At 39.7% G+C, this 18,214-nt stretch overlaps 1 pseudogene; it reads left to right on the forward strand.

Annotated features, from left to right (window-relative positions):
* The first annotated feature begins 1,001 nt into the window (after nucleotides 1–1,001).
* Nucleotides 1,002–1,318, forward strand: LOC102812952 (annotated as a pseudogene).
* The last annotated feature ends 16,896 nt before the right edge of the window (nucleotides 1,319–18,214 follow it).

Consider the following 18,214-nt stretch of genomic DNA (forward strand, 5'->3'; position numbering starts at 1 on the left):
TCTTTGATGCTTTCTGCATCATTCAATTATTTGCCCAGAGAATCCTTCAAAACGAAAGTCGGGGCTTGAATTTTTTCTTCAGTACCCCCAGCTTGAGAAATGCTGAGCGTGTTCTTCCCTTTTGGTTTTCTGACTCCAGATCTTTGCACATTTTGTTGTAGTATTTGGCTTTGTCTTCTCAGACTGACCTTTGAAATTTTCTGTTCAGCTCTTGTACCTCCTCATTTCTTCCATTTGCTTTAGCATCTCTATGCTGGAGAGCAAGTATTTTCAATAACCTCATAGGCATGTGAAAATGGGACAGTGAATAAGGAAGACCGTAGAAAAATTGATGCTTTTGAGTTATGATGTTGGAGGAGAATATTGAAAGTACCATGAGCTGCCAAAAGAACCAGCAGATCTGTGTTGGAAGAAGTGCAGCCAGAGTGCTCCTTGGAGGCCAGGATGGTCAAAGTTGGTCTCTCATACTTTGGACATATTGTCAGGAGAGATCAGTCACTGGAGAAGGATATCATGTTTGGTAAGGTGGAGGGTCAGAGAAAAAGAGGAAGACCCCAGCAAGATGGATTGGCAAAGTGGCAATATCAATGGGCTCAAGCGTGGCAACAATTGTGAGGTTGGCCCAGGACCGGGCAGTGTTTCGTTCTATTGTGCGTAGGATCACTCTGAATCGGTACCTACTCCATGGCACCTAATAACAACAATGCAAGATTTCAGTCCCTGCACCTCATGCACACACAGACTGTCAGTGGAAGCTTATGTATTGCTATGAAGTTGAAGAAGTTGTAGCAGAACGTCCACATTAAGACAGAGTAGGAAGAAAGGCCTGATGATCAACTTTCAGACATTAACCAGTGACTATCCTATGAATCCAGATGGTCTAATCTCATTTTGCATGGGGTTGCCATGTTTCAGGAGCCAACTTGATGACAGCTAACAACAACAACAAGTGTTTCAAAGCAAGTACCACTTCTTTTCCTGCTGGTAGCACTCCCGCAAACATGACAGACATTCCTAAAACCCATCGGACTTTCTGTAAGAAGTGTGGCAAGTACCAACTTCCACAAAGCGACACAGTACAAGAAGGGCAAAGATTCTCTACATGCCCAGGGAAAGTGGCATCGTGACAGGAAGCAGAGTGAATATGGTGAACAGATGAAGCCGCTGTTTAGGAAGCAGGCTAAATCTACAAAGATGATTGTGTTGAGGCTTAAATGTATTGAGCCCATCTGCAGATCTAAGAGAATGTTGGCTGTTAAGAGAGGCAAGCATTTTGAACTTGATAAAGAAGAGAAAGGGCCAGGTGATCCAGTTCTAAGCTTCATCTTCTTCTTCTTCTTTTTTTTTTTTTATCAAGACAGTAAAATCTTGATGTTATGTTCACTTGAAAGAGAGGAAGAAAGAAAGAACCACATGGTAAACAGGAGTTTTAGGCCTAAGATACAGACTCCTGGAAGACCAAGTCCACAGATTTGGTGTATGTGTATGAGGAATGGCATGGAATCTGGAGCTCTGGATGGCCCGGAGTGGACCCTGAAGAAACAGCTCTTTATTCCAGTCAACTCTCTCTGGATACACATTTCTTTAGACTTTTAACAGCAAATATTGTTAGACCTATTACTGTCTAGTCTTTATTGATCTTACCTTCACTACTACTTTTTAGTATATTAAAACTCAGTTGCCAGAAAACACCTTGGTATATTTGAAATACAAACTGCAGAAACATCTTCTAGGTCAGCCATTTAAGGCAATTTGGGGCCACAATTATTTGCCAGCTATAGGGGAGTATGTGAGAGGTGCAAATGATTAAGCACTCAACTATTAACCAAAAGATTAGTGGTTCGAACCAGCCCAGAGTTGCCTTGGGAGTCAGGCCAGGAGATTGGCTTCGGAAAGGTCACAGCCTTGAAAACCTTGTGGCGTTCAGTTCTACTCTGCACATATGAGCTGGAATAGACTTGACAGCAACTGTTTTTTGTTTTTAATGTCGGATGGAAGGTATGGGATTTATTCTCCAAGTGAAAATGTCTAAGAGTTATTTTTCCCACAGAGTAGAGCATGTTTATTTCCTTTTGACAATCTTTGAGGTTGTGGACTCTATTTCTATCTGAAGAGAAAAAACAAGTATACAAGAAAATCTCTTGACATTAGACTGAGTAAAACCAAATGAATGCGTTTTCTTGTAGATGAGGGTGCCCATTGCAATAAGTGAAGGAACTGAGAATGTCTAAACATTCTGAAACATGTTAAGCTGAAGTTGAGTGAAAGATGATCCTTGGCTCTCTCATTCTTACTTTAAAAATAAACTATATAATTAAATGGCTATAGATACTTTTGTGGGGAGGAAAATAGCAGTCAGATTCTCTGCAATCATGCCAACAGGGCAGTAGGTTTCCTAACCTTTGGCAAAATGGAGAATCAATACCAATCAGAAAATAATGCTAACAAAAGGGAAACTCATATGGGAGCCACAGGCAATAAAAGATTTTAAATGTGAATAAAACATCACAGGTCAGCATTAAAATAAATGATATCTTTCTTTGACAAAGCAAGGTATCCAGCGGCTACCTAGAGGCACAAACCAGCCCTAACTGCACCGAGGGACCCCAGAACCAGAGAGAGTGGTGATTTCACTTCCCTTTGGTAAGGAGTCCCCTTTGACAGGGAGACAGACAATCTTGCAATATGTAGCCTTTGAATTTGGATATTTCCATTTTTTTCAAAGGTAAAACCTCTGGAAATAAAAGTCTTCTTTATGCATTATTTCATTATTTGGAATTTGAGAATGAACAGATCAGACTTGCCTTCACAAAGGGAAAAGATGATTATTTATTGGTTAATTTTATAAATGCATGTTGTTATTGTTGTGTGGCGTCAAGTTAATTCAGACTCAAGGCGACCCTGTAGGACAGAGTACAACTGTCCCATCGGGTTCCCTAGGCTGTTTTTTTTTTTTTTTTCAGGCTGTCATTTTTATGGGGACAGATTGCCAGGTGGTTTCTCCCATAAAGCCACTGGTAGGCTCAAACCACTGACATTTTGGGTACAGTCAAGCTTTAACCATTGCACTACCAGAGTATGTGTGTGTTGTAAATGCATAATTGTTGTTGTTGTTAAGTGCCATAGCAGCCCTGTAGAGAGTTTCTGAGGAGTGGCTGGTGGATTTGAACCACTGACCTTGTGGTTCAAATGGACCTTATGGTCTAGTGCCACACCAGGACTCCTGTAAATGCATGTTGTTGTTGTTAAGTGCCGTTGAGTCGATTCCGACCTATAGCAACCCTGTATAGGGTTTCCAAGGAGCAGCTGGTGAGCTAGAACCACCAACCTTGCAGTTCAAACGACTTTGCAGTCTGACACATTAGCCCACAGCGCCACACCAGTACTCCATAAGATGCTTTAAAATACAATTTGGGGGGACAAATAAAGTTAACTGAAAGTCCATGATAAAACTAGTTGCCATCACGTTGATTCCCACTCATAGTGGTCCCATGTGTGTCAATGTTGAACTGTGCTCAATAGGGCTTTCAGCCACCGCTTTTTCAGAAGTAGAAATCCAGGCCAATCTTCCAAAGTACCTCTCTGTGGACTCAAACACGCCAATCTTCTGGTTAGCAGTGAGTGTGTGAACTGTTTGCATACTCAGTGTCCAGACTCTGATGAATAGGCAGTTGAAGCCTTGTCCAGCAGTAAGGACTTTCTGGACTTGGAACTCTCAGCAAGGATATTATTGAGGGGATTTCAGGGGTCATCAGTTCCTGCTGAGTGGGCTCACATTCTGGGAATTGTATATTCCAAAGTCAAATTATTTAATAAAATAAATGAAAATCAACCATCATTAAGGGAATGAATTTGGCAAGTATGACTCCATTGTATCATAATTTTTTTGTGTGTGTGTGCCAAATCATGAGAAGTGTGCAATCAACCACCAATGGAAGGCAGCTTATGTGGGATGGCCCAGGCTCTGAATGATTCCTTTCCAGGCAGAGGGAAAATGGGTTTGTCTGGAGGCTGGGAGAGGATGTCAGTACTCCCCATTTATGAGATGCGATTCTAAACACCACTACAGCACTCCCTACCTGCTGCGGTAAGCACATCACCTAGTCTGTGTAGCAGTTGTATTCTCTCCACAAATGACTTAAGCATCCTTCTTCAAACAGTAATTGAGCCCAATTTTGGTTTCAAGAGACAGCAGGGAATGTTCTCCAGATTTACTCAATGAAAGCTATGGGGAAGGCAAATCCGGGAAGGGAGCGTCTTCTCGCTGCATCTGTCAATGCCCAGAGGAAGCTAAGCACAGAGAGACCTGATCCCTCTGGTGTGCCTGCACCTAGGCCCAATGGTCTCAGTTCAGCATGATAAACTGAACATATATTTTTGTAGCTAGATTCTCTATCAGAAACTTGCACACAGATTTTTATAATACGTAAGATTTAAATTTAAATTTTAGAATAAAAATGGTTCTCTGAGCAGTGAAAATGCTTAAGCACTGGCTGCTAACTGAAAGGTTGGGAGTTCAAATCCACCCAAAGACACCTAAGAAGAAAGACCCGGCCATCTACTTCTGAAAAAATCAGTCATGGACAAGACTCTGGAGTACAGTTCTCCTCTGAAATCAATGGGATTGCCATGACTCAGAGTTGATGTAATGGCCACTGGTTCAAATATAGTTCATGAAACAAAAGTCTGTTCTGGTGTTAAAATGAACACGGAGTGTGTCACAGCAGCCTAGTAAAGCCAAACAGAAAAATCTGTTTCTCAACAGGTTTTACTGTTTTAATGTTCATATAGAATATCAAAAGTACAGCACTGTGGGTTAATGCACTGGATTGTAAGGTTAGTATGAACTGCAAGGTCGGTGGTTCAAGCTTACCAGCTGCTCCTTGGAAACCCTATACAGGGTCACTATGAGCGGGGACTGATTGCCTCGACAGCATGTAACAACAACAGCAACAATGCTTAAACAGGAGCACTGTGGCTCTAGAGGATAGGAAGTGGCCTGCTAACTACAAGGTGGGTGGTTCAAGCCCACCAACTGCTCTGTGTGAGAAAGATGAGGTTTTCTGCTTTCTCAAAGATATACAGTTTTGAAAACCCTATGAACAGTTACTGACTGGATAGCATTCAACAACAACAACAAAAATACTTACACAGATTCAAGTTGAAGCTGAATAAAATTAAAACAAGTCTAAGAGAACCAAAATATGACCTTGAACATATTCCACCTGAATTTAAAGACTATCTCAAGAACAGATTAGATTTGATACATTGAACATCAATGACCAAAAATCAGATGAGTTGTGGCACATCATACATGAAGAAAACAAAAGTTCATTAAAATGACAGAGAAGAAAGGAAAGACCAAAATGGAAGTCAGAAGAGACTCTGAAACTTGCTCTAGAACTTGCAATAGCTAAAGTGAATGGAAGAAATAATGAAGTAAAAGAGTTGGAACAGTTGATTTCAAAGGGCTGCTCAAGAAGACAAAGTGAAATATTATAATGCAAAGGTCTGGGGTTGGAAAACCAAAAGAGAAAGACATACTCAGCATTTTCTCAAGCTGAAAGAACTGAAGAAAAAATTCAAGCCTTGAGCTACAATACAGGAGTCCTGGTGTGGCATAGAGTCCTGCAGTGGTACTGTAGGATAAGCACTGGAACACAAGGTCGGTTTGAACTTCAAGGTCAGTGGTTCAAACTCACCAGTCACGCCTTGCAAACGTTATACAGGGTTGCTATGAATTGGAATCGACTTGATGGCACTTAACAACAGTTGTTGTTGTTGTCAGGTGCCATCGAGTCAGAACCGACTCACAGTGACCCCATGCACAGCAGAATGAAACAATGTCCAATCCTGGGCCAACCTCACTACCGCTGCCACACTTGACACCATCAATGATGCCACCTGGCTGATCCATTTCGTTGGGGGTCTTCCTCTTTTTCTCTGACCCTCCATCTTACCCAGCATGACATCCTTCTCCAGCGACTGTTCCCTCCTGACAACATGCCCAAAGTAGGAGAGACGAAGCTTAGCCATCCTGGCCTCCAAGAAACACTCTGGCTGCACTTCTTCCAAAACAGATCTATTGGTTCTCTTGGCAGTCCATGGCACTTTTAGTATTCTCCTCCAACACCACAACTCAAAAGCCATCAATTCTTCTACAATCTTCCTTATTCACTGTCCAGCTTTCACATCCATATGAGGTTATTGAAAATACCATGGCTTGGGTCAGGCGCACCTTAGTCCCCAAGCTGACATCTCTGTTCTTCAACACTTTAAAAAGTTCCTGTGCAGCAGATTTGCCCAATGCAATACGTCGTCTGATCTCTTGACTGCTGCTTCCACGAGTGTTGATAGTTGATCCAAGAAGAATGAAGTCCTTGATAACTTCAATCTTTTCTCCATTGATAAGAATGCTGTTCATTGGTCCAGTGGTGAGGATTTTTGTTTTCTTGACATTGAGATGCAACCCATACCGAAGGCTGTGCTCTTTGATCTTCATCAGTAAATGTTTCAAGTCCTCTTCACTTTCAGCAAGCAAGGTTATATCATCTGCATATTGCAGGTTGTTAATGAGTCTTCCTCCAATCCTGATGCCACGTTTTTCTCCATAGAACCCAGCTTCTCGTATTATTTGCTCAGCATACAGGTTGAATAAGTATGGTGAAAGAACACAACCTTGTCGCACACCTTTCCCAATTTTAAAACATTCAATGTTCCCATGCTCTCTTCGAACAACTGCTTCTTGGTCCAGGTACAGATTCTTCAGAAGTACAGTTAAGTGTTATGGAATACTCATACTTCTCAGTGTTATCCATAACTTGTCATGCAGTAGTATGGACAAAATATTGAATGATGCAGGAAGCATCAAAAGAAGATGGAAAGAATACATGAAGTCATTTTGCCAAAATAGATTTGGTTTGCATTCAGCTATTTCAGGAGGTAGCATATAATCAAGAACAAATGTTATTAAAGGAAGAAGTCCAAGTTGCACTGAAAGAAATAATGAGAAACACTATTCTAGGAACTGATGGAATATCAGTGGAGATGTTCCAACAAATGGATGTAGCACTGGAAGCACTCACTCATCTATGCCAAGCAATTTGGAATGCAACTACCTGGCCCACCAACTGGAAGAGATCCATATTTGTTGTCATTTCAGAGAAAGGGTGACCAAACGGGATGCAGAAATTACCAAATAATACCATTAATATCACATGCAAGTAAACTTTGGTGAAGATAATTTAAAAATGATTGTAGCAGTACATCAAATAGATACCAGAAATTTCAAGATGGATTCAGGAGAACATGGAATGAAGATCATGCTAACATCAGATGGATCTTGGCTGAAAGTAGAGAATACCAGAAATATGTTTACCTGTGCTTCATTGACCATTCAAGTGTACTTGATGGTGTAAATCATAATAAATCATGTATAACATTGAGAAGAATGGAATTCCAGAATACTTAATTGTGCTCATGAGGAATCTGTATAAAGACCAAGAGACAATAGTGTGAACAGAATAAGGGTACAGCATGGTCTCAAATTAGGAAAAGTGTGGCAGAGTTGTATCCTTGCACAACACTTATTCATGTGCCCATTGTATGTTGGGCATATAATTCAAGAAGCTGGACTATCTCAAGAACACAGCATCAGGATTGGACAAAGACTCATTAACAACCGGCAATATGCAAATGACTCAACCTTGCTTGCTGAAAGCGAAGAGGACTTGAAGTACTTACTGGTAATTGATTAAAGTCTACAGTACAGTCTTCTGTATGGATTTTACCTCAACATAAAGAAAATAAAAATCGTAACAACTGGACAACATCATCATAAACAGAGAAAACATTTAACTTATCAAGCATTTCATTTTACTTGGATTCACAATAATGTCCATGGAAGCAACAGTCAAGAAATCAAATGGTTTATTGCAGTGGGCAAATCTAGTGCAACAGACCTCTTGAAAGTGTCACTTTGAGAATAAGGTGCACCTGACCGAAGCCATATTTTCAATCTCCTCATATGCATGTGAAATCTGGACAATGAATAAGGAAGACTAGAGAAGAATTGATGCCTTTGAACTGCGATGTTTGCGAAGCACATAAAACATACCACGGATTGCCAGAAGATCAAACAAATCTGTGTTGGAACAAGTACAGCCAGAATTCTCCGTAGAAATGAAGATGGTGAGACTTTGTCTCACATAGTTTGAACACGCTGTCAGGAGGGACCAGTCCCTGGAGAAGGACATCATGCTTAGTAAAGTGGACGGTCAGTGAAAAAGAGGAAGGCCCACAACGAGATGGACTGACACAGTGGTAGCAACAATGGGCTTAAATAGAAGAGTAATTGTGAGGCTGGCACAGAACCAGACTGCGCTTCCTTCTGTTCTGCACAGGGCAGCTAAGAGTCAGGACTCACTCGATTTCACCTAACAACAACAGCAACAATATTTAATTATCATAGCATTCCTGTGAGGTGGAAGCTGATATTGTTGTTTGTTGTTGTTAAATGCCATTGAGTCAGTTCCGATCCATAGCAACCCTGTGTAGGATTTCTGAGGAGCGACTGGAGAGCTTGAATTGCCTACCTTGTGGTTCAAACCAACTTTGCAGTCCAGCACATTAACCCACAGTGCCACACTGGGAACTCTGAAGCTGATATTACACCTGGTGTATTAATAAGAAAATGAGGCTTGGAGAACTTGTCCAAGGCCACCCACCTCTACAGGCAAAATTGAGCCAGGGCAGTCTGATGTTAGTCTGGGCTCTTTAACAGGCAGGTGTTGGCGTTCTGCCTTCTTTGGAATTTAGGCAAGAAGATTTGTGTCAGTGAATACCCACATGCCTCACCGTATTGCTCAGCTAATGCCCCTGTGCTGGAAGTGCCAATAGTTTCACTTCTGATGAATTTCATCCAATTTCCTTCCTCTTGGTTTTGCCTCACTCATTTATTCCCTGTTTTCCTGAAGTGTTTGTCTTACCCGATATGTAGTTATCTGAAAATGCTTGTTTTCACAGTAGTAAATGGAATTAATATCATTATTTGATTGATTGTCTTGCTGTTCTAGCTTGCCTATCTTTAATTTAAAGGCAGGCCACAGAGAAAATAACTTGGCAGCAATTTACATATTGATGTGTGAGATCTGCACATTGTAATAATGGCATCTGATAATGTAGTATCTGTTCTGTCTTTTTCCTCATTCTTTCTCAAATGGTGACACAAACCTCTATCATCTGATTTGATCTTTTCCTGGAGGAATATGATGTTTGCCGAAAGACCTAGAATGCAGGCTTTCTTCTTGTTTTTTAAAATTCTTTTTCCTTTTATAGCTATTCATTATTTAGATGAAGTGGTTGTACAATTGCTCCCCATTTGGGATCATTTTGATTAAGAAACAGGAAAACCTTAAAAGCACAAAATGTATTTGTGAACAATGAAGTAAAAATTCATATTTCATGTTCATTGTATGCTACTTATAATAGTGAAAAGGTGAGACGCATGTAAATGTGCCAAAATAAGAGATTCATTTTATATTATTTACCATCCATTTGTTGGAATGTTATGTCACCCCAAAAAGTCATATTTTAAAACAGATTTAAAAGATAAGAGAAAATGTTTATGATATATTAGAAGGGACAGTAGAAATCAGTGAAGCATATGATTTATTCTTTAACCTATGAACTATTTAAATGTGTGCCTTTTCATTCTCACACACATTCATATTTTTTATTGCTCTCATTTTTATTATGAGTTTATAATTTTATATTATTGTGGACAGAGAATGTGGTCTGTATGTTATCAGTTCACTTGTTGAAATTCCTTTTACAATTTGGTACAAGTTCAATTTTTGCAAATGTAAATTCCTCATAAGATGAATATGTGTTTTCTATTTGGTGCAGGATTCTATATACATCTATGGATATAATATATACAAAAATATACATGCATGTATGTGTATGTAAAAACCAGTTGCAGTTTATTCCACATGGTGATCCAGTGTGTTTCAGAGTAGAGCAGTGCTCTGTAGGTTTTTTTCTACTTTTAATTTCTTTTGTTGTTGCTATTAAGAGTATAGGAGTCCTGGTGTGGCACTGTGGGTTCATGTGCCAGACTGCAAAGCTGTTTGAACTGCAAGGTCGGTAGTTGAAGCTCACCAGCTGCTCCTCGGAAACCCTATACAGGGTTGCTATGGGTCAGAACCTACTCGATGGCACTTAACAACAACAACAATTAAGAGTCTATACAGCAAAACACACAGCAACTCAGCACTTTCTCCATGTACAATTTAGTGACACTGATCCAGTCTTTGAGTTGTATAACCATCCTTCCTCTCCTTTTCTGAGTGGTTCCTCCCCCTTTAGCATAGATTTACCACCTCCTAAGGTTTCCATCTCATGGTTTGAGTTGCTGTTGTCACAGTGAACCCAGGTCAATAGCTCTTAAAAAAGCATAATGCTCAAGGCAGACCCTTTTTACTAGGTAAGCCAAACTATTATTTGGCTTTAAGACGACTTCAGGGAATTTTCTTGGTGGAGGATGTAAAGATTATCTCCGGATAATAGTTTCAGGGTTTATCCAGTCTTCCTCACTCCAGAAAGTCTGGAATCCAGGAGATCTTGAAATTCCATCTGGATTTTCCCCTTGTAGATCAGGATTCTTCTATGAAATCTTTGATCAAAATGTTTATAATGGTAGCCGGGCAACATCCAGTTTTTCTGGTCTCCTGACAAAGGAGGCAGTTGTTCATGGAGATGATTAGCCTCACACTCGGTCTCCTGCTTTTATTGCTGATTCTCCTTCCTCTGTCACTCCAGGTGAATAAAGACCCATTGGTGTGTCTTGGAGACGACTTACAAACTTTTCAGACCCCGCACACTACGGTAGAACTGAAGCACCCAACACGTGTTAGGCTAGTTAATTGGGATGTCCTATGAATACATGACCCTAAACCTCCAGGTCAAGGATGAGGTTTTTGATTGTGTATAGTCTAAGCAGCTATCTTTCTTTTTGGTCATGGTTGTCAATGTGTCTGTCACACAACTTTTACCAACTGATCTTTTTACAGGTGGTGTTGCTGTGTGCTGTGGAGTCAATGCTGAGGTAGCCACCCTGTATAGGGTTTCTGAAACTGTAAATCTTTATGGGAGCAGAAAGCCTTATCTTTCTCCCTCAGAGTGACTAGTGGGCTCAAGGTGCTGACCCAGTGGTTAGCAGCCTACCAGCTGACCCACTACACCACAAGTGTTGCTTTTTTCTGTTTAAACAGCTGTACAACTTATTAACAGTAAGAATTAGCTGTGCAACCCTATCCTTAATCAACGAGAGTCTTCATCACTGTTAATCCCCTCTTTCCCTTGGTAACCACTAATAAACTTTAATCTCTGTATGTGTGTCTTTTCTTGTCCTTTTATGTAAGTTGTAGTTGTTGTGAAGTGCCGTCGAGTTGATTCCGACCCATAGAGACCATGTACAGGGTTTCCGAGGAGTGACTAGAGAGCTTGAACCACCTACCTTTTGGTTCAAACCAACCTTGCAGTCCAGTGCATTAACCCACAACGCTACACCAGGACTCCTTTTATATAAGTTGTTGTTGTTGTTGTTGTTAAGTGCCGTCGAGTTGGTTCCTACCCATAGCGACCCTGTATAGGGTTTCCGAGGAGTGACTGGTGAGCTTGAACCGCCAACCTTGAAATTCAAACGGCTTTGCAGTCTGGCGCATTAAGATCATATAATTTGTGATTGGCTTATTTCCCTCAGTTTAGTATGTTCAAGCTCCACCCATGCTACAGCATGTATCCAGACTTCATTTCTCTTACTGGCTGGGTAGTGGTCCATCGTATGTAGCTACCGTATTTTGTTTATCCACTCATCTGTAGTTGTATCTTTTGGTTGCTTCCACCTCTGAGCTTTGTGAATGTGCTACAATGAACAATGGTATAGAAGGCTCTTTTTGAGTCCGTGCTACCAGCCGCTCAGCAGGAGAAAGATGAGACTATCTGCTCCCATAAAGATTTACAATCTCAGAAACCCTTCAGAGGAGGGCTATGAGTGGGAATTGATTCAATGGTACTTTTGGTTTTTTGAGGAGCTGCCACAATGTTCTCCACAATGGCTGGACTCTTTTACATTCCCACCAATGGTGGAAAAGAGTTTCTGTTTCCCCACTTTCCTTTCCAACATTAGCTATTTTCTGTTTTGAATCCTCACCATCATGATAGAAGTCAAATGGCACCTCACTGTGGTTTTGGCTTGCACCACTTGGGTGGCTAATGACACGTCTTTTCATATGTCTGGTGGCCATTTGAATGTCCTCTTTGGTGAAATGTTTGTTCGAGTCTTTTGCCCATTTTATGATGAGATTTTTGTTACCAAATGGCCAAAGCTTTAGACATATTTTATGTATTAGATTCTTATTAGATATATGGATTCCAAAGATATTTTCCCAATCAGTAGCTTGTCTTTTTTACTCTTTTGATGAACAACAGTTTTTAAGAGGTCTCATTTATTTATTTGGACTTTTGATATTTATGCTTTAGTTATTATATTTGATAAATCCATTGTTAAAAGTTAGGCCAGACAGTGTTATCCCTATATTTTCTTCTAAATAATTTGTGGTTTTAGTTTTGCACATTTAGGTCCATAATCCAGTTTGAAAGTATTTTCTCTGACCACAAAAGAGTGAAGCTGGAAATCAATAATAGAAGGAAGAAAAAGACTTAAAACTGGAAAATTCACAAGCATACGGAAATTAAACAGTACACTATTACACTACCAATTGGTCAAGGAAGAACACAAAACAGAAATTACAAATTTCTTAGTCAAATGAAAAAGAAAGCACAACATATAGAAACTTACAGGGTGCAGTAAAGGCAGTCCTTAGGGACACTTATAGCAATAAATGTCTACATGAAAACAGAAGGAAGAGTGCAAACCAACAGTCTAACTTGACAATTCCTGGAACTAGAAAGAGAAAAGAAAACTAAGCCTAAGTCTACATGAAGAAAGGAAATAATAAAAATCATAGCAAAAATAAAATAAAAAATAATAGAGAGAATGAATAAAACCAGAAGTTGGTTCTTTGAAAAGATCAATAAAACTGACAAACCTCTAGCTAGAATAACACAATGTTGTTAAGTGCCGGCCAGTTGGTTCTGACTCATAGTAACCCTGAATAGGGTTTCCAAGGCAGTAAATCTTTGAGAGAGCAGAAAGACTCATCTTTTCCCTCAGAGTTACTGGCGGACTCAAACCACTGACTTTGTAGTTTGCAGCCCAGTGCTTATTCTACAGAGCCACTGTAGGATATATAATATACATATTGTTGTTGTTAAGTGCTGCTCGGTACATAGTAACCCTGTGTAGGGTTTCTAAGGAGCAGCAGGTGGATTTGAACCACCAACCTTGAGGTTCAAACTGACCTTGTGCTCCAGTACTTACCCTACAATGCCACACCAAGACTCCATGTGTAGATAAGATGGATAGATAGATAGATAGATAGATAGTTAAATAGATAGATAGCTCTGATACCATACTGGTTATGAGTTGGGCTTCAAATCTCATGGTCAGCAGTTAGAAACTACCAGCAGTTTTGAGGGAGAAAGATAAGGCTTTCAACTTCCGTTGATTTATAACCTCAGAAACCCTCTACGGTGTCACTGTGAGTCAGAAGCGACTCCACGGCACATAAACACACACACACACACACACATACACACACAATGTTGTTGAGTGCCATCGAGTTGGTTCCGACTCATAGCTGTATATATTTTTTGAGGAGCAGCTAGTGACTTTGAACCACTGACCTTTTGGTTCAAACCAACCTTGTGGTCCAGGGCTTTTCCTACATGTAGTGCCACACCAGGACTCGATGGATGTATATCTATATATCTAGATACCTAGATATCTAGATATCTAGGTATCTAGATTTATCTATCTATCTATCTATCTATCTATCTATCTATCTATCTATCTATCTATCTATATGTTGTTGTTTTTTGTTAAGTGCTGTTGAGTTGATTCTGACCCATAGTGTCCCTGTACAGGGTTTCCAAGGAGCAGCTGGTGAGCTTGAACCACAGACTTTGCAGTTCAAATGGCTTTGCAGTCTGATGCATTAGCCCACTGCGCCAGACTACAAAACCATTCAAACTGCAAGGTGGGTGCTGTGGGTTGATGTGCTGGACTGCAAGGTCGGTTTGAACTTCAAGGTCGGGTTGAACTGTAAGGTCGGCAGTTCAAGGTCACCAACCCACTCCTTGTAAACCCTATACAGGATCGCTATGAGTCTCCTCCAACACCATAACTCAAATGCATCAATTCTTCTACTGTCTTCCTTATTCATTGTCCAACTTTCACATGCAAATGAGCTTATTGAAAATACCATGGCTTGGGTCTGGTGCACTGACAAAAACTAACATCTTTGCTTTTCAACCCTTTAAAGAGGTCTTTTGCAGTAGATTTGCCCAATGCAGTATGTCATTTGATTTCTTGACTGCTGTTTCCATGAATGTTGATGGTTGATCCAAGTTAATGGTTAGTAGATGTTTTTTCTTGATGGACTGCTTCTTTCAGTAATATCACTTGCCATTCCTATTGCTTGAATCATGTTTTTGCTAATATTAATAGTGCTATGCCAGTTTTTGCTTTTATTTGCATAGAATTTTTTTCCATCCTCCTATTTTTAGTCTTTCTGGATCATTTTATTTTGAAGTGCATCTCTTATGAACAGTTTATGACTGAACTTTTGTCTTAAAGTCAATGTGAAAGTTTTTGCATTTTAATAAGTGAATAAGTAGTTATTTAATCTATGCTTTGTGTCTTTTATTTTTGTTTCGTATTTTCAACTTCATCTCTCGGTTAAATTCAGGATCATTTCCCTCAATTTCTCTTCCAATTCATTACGTTTGTCTTAAGTTCTAGCTATCTTGCTGTTTAACTCATCTACCTACGTTAGTATTAACTGATTATTTTTTAAATTCGAGGGTCTTGTTTTTTCAAAAAATTAATTTGTTTAATTTAATAATGCCATGTTCTGTTTTTAGTGATTAGTTTCTTTCTTTCTCTCTCTAAACACCTTTAAATGCTTAGTGTTTTACTATCAAAACCCTTGCTCTTTTAGTTATAGTTCCTCAGATTTGAATTTGGCTGTTTGTGTAGACCATCTTGTATAGGTACTATCTCCTGCAGTACTTCTAAGTGTAAGCTGTGCTGTCGATGCTCCCTACAGAGAAATTTCAGGAATGTCTTTGTTCATGCCTGAGTGATTGATAATTCTTATGCTGACATATTGACTAAATATTCATTTAATATGAGAGTGAAAAATTATTTCCTAGACACTAGATTGGGCTTGTTATTGTTAGGTGCTGTTGAGTCAGTGCCAACTCACAACGACCTTATGCACAACAGAACAAAACACTGCTCAGTCCTGCAACATCCTCACAATTGTTATATTTGAGCCCATTGCTACTGCCACTGTGCCACTGTATCTTGTTGGGGTCTTCCTCTTTTTCGCTGACCCTCAACCTTACCAAGCATGATGTCCTTCTCCAGAGACTGGTCCATCTTGATATGTCTAAAGTATGAGAGAGGAAGTCTCACCATCCTGGCTTCTAAGAAGCACTCTGGCTGTACTTCTTCCAACACAGATTTGTTTGTTCTTCTGTTAGCCCATGATACTTTTAACATTTTCCTCCAACACTATAACTCAAATGCATACATTCTTTTATGGCCCTCCTTATTCACTGTCCAACTTTCACACGCCTATGAAGCTATTGAAAATACTATGATTTGGGTCAGGTGCACCTTAGTTCTCAAACTGACATCTGTGGTCCTTGTGCAGACGTTTTGCCTAATGAGATAAATTGTTTAATTTCTTTACTGTTGTTTCCATGAGTGTTGATGGTTGATCCAAACAAAAGGAAGTCTTTGACCACTACAATCTTTCTCTATTTATCTTGAGACTATTTATTGGTCCAGGTGTGAGGATTTTTGTTTTCTTTACATTGAGGTGCAACACATACTGAAGGCTGTAGTTTCTGAACTTCATTAGCAAGAATTTTAAGTCCTCTTTACTTTCAGCAAGCAAGGTTGTATCATCTGCATATTGCAGGTTGTTAATGAGTCTTCCTCCAATCCTGATGCCATATTCTATTTCAGATAATCCAGCTTCTTGGATTATTTGCTCAGCTACAGATTGAATAAATATGGTGAAAGAATACAAGAATACAACCCTGGCACACATTCTTCTTGATTTTAAACCATTCAGTGTATCCTTATTCTGTTCCAATGACTGCCTCTTGGTCTATGTACAGGTTTCTCAAGAGCACAATGAAGTATTCTGGAATACTCATTCTCTGCAATGTTGTCCATAACGTGTCATGATCTACACAATTGAAAGCCTTTGCACAGTCAATAAAACACAGATAAACGTCTTTCCTATATTTTCTGCTTTTACCCAATAACCATCTGATGTCAGCAATGATATCCCTCAATCCACTGTCTGAATATTGTCTGAGCCTCTGGCAACTCCCTGTCAGTGGACTGCTGCTGCTGTTTTTGAATTATCTTTAGCAAAGTTTTACTTACATGCAATATTAATGATGTTTCCTGATGATTTCCATGTTCCTTTGGGTCACCTCTCTTTGGAGTGGGCACAAATATGGATCTTTTCCAATCAGTTGACCAGGTAACTATCTTCCAATTTTCTTGTCATGAATGAGTGAGTACCTCCCATGCTGCCTCAGTTTGATGAAAGATTTCAATTTGTATTCTACCAACTCCTGAAGCCTTGTTCTTTGCCAATGCCTTCAGTGCACCTTGGAATTCTTCCTTCAGTATCATTTGCTCTTGAACAACAACCATTTCCTTTGGTACAGTGAGTCTGTGTATGCCTTCCATCTTCTTTTGATCATTCAATATTTTGCCCATAGAATCCTTCAGTATTATAAGTAAAGGATTAAATTTTTCTTCAATTCTTTCAGCTTGAGAAATGCGGAGCATGTTCTTCCCTTTTGGTTTTCTAACTCTAGATCTTTTGGCTTTGTCTTCTCAAGATGCCCTTTGAAATTTTCTGTTCAGACCTTTTTCCATCCTCATTTCTTCCATTTGCTTTTAGCATCTGTACACCAGAGAGCAAGTGTAAGAATCTTTTCTGATTGGGCTTTGCTTCCCCCCTTCCCCCAAATATATTTAAAACTAGTGTATGTGGTATTGATATCAGTGATAGATTCTTGTCTGGATGTTGGAATGTAAAAGACATACCTTTGGCCAGTTGTAGTATGCAATTTAATGTCATTTTCTATGGGATTAATGAATTTATTTCATGAATTTAACATTTTATAATTTAAATGTAAACCAACAAATGATTAGGAGCCCTGGTAATGCTGTAGGATAAGTACTGGATTTTTTGCTAACCCAAAAGTTAACAGTTCAAACCCACCAGCTGCTCCCTGGGAGAAAGATGAGACTTTCTGCTCCCTTAAATATTTACAACGGCGGAAACCCTATGATTATCGATTGGTTGAACCTTGGGTGCGTAGACCTTTTGACATCTTTAGCTGAATAATTGTGTGTTATGTGGACTCTCTCTATATTGTAGAATGTTCAGTGGCATCCTTAGTTTCTAACTATTAGATGCCAGTAGTACAACTATTCCCAAATTGTGACAAACAAAAACATCGCAGATATTGTCAAAAGTCCCCTAGGGGAAAATTACACAGAATTGAGAGCCTGTGACTATGGACTATGGGTTTCACAGGGCCTATAAGCACATTTATTGAGTCTGTAATGTTTGCAAGACATTGTGCATTTTCAGGAGAAGTTTTATTCAATGTGGAAAAAGAAAGATGTAACCCCTCCTTGTTCTCACGAAGGTATTTATGGTACATGATGACGTTATAACACCAGGCTTCAATGGGGACAGTCACTCAGATCTCTGAGAGCTCACTTGAGACCATGTGCAAAGGGTCAAACACTGTTGGGATATGCCTGTCCTTCAATACATTATAGCATTGACTATTATCATACAGTATTCCTGGTGGGGCGAATGGTAAAGTGCTCACACTCACCCCAGGGACACCTCAGAAGACAGGCCAGGTGATCTGCGTCTGAAAGGTCACAACCTTGAAAACCCTGTGGAGCCGTTCTGTTCTCCTTTGCACACATCAGAACTGACTTGATGGTAACTAACAACAACATTGATTGCCATCC

Source organism: Chrysochloris asiatica, unplaced genomic scaffold (genome assembly GCF_000296735.1).
Source record: "Chrysochloris asiatica unplaced genomic scaffold, ChrAsi1.0 scaffold00006, whole genome shotgun sequence".
NCBI classification, from domain to species: Eukaryota; Metazoa; Chordata; class Mammalia; order Afrosoricida; family Chrysochloridae; genus Chrysochloris; species Chrysochloris asiatica.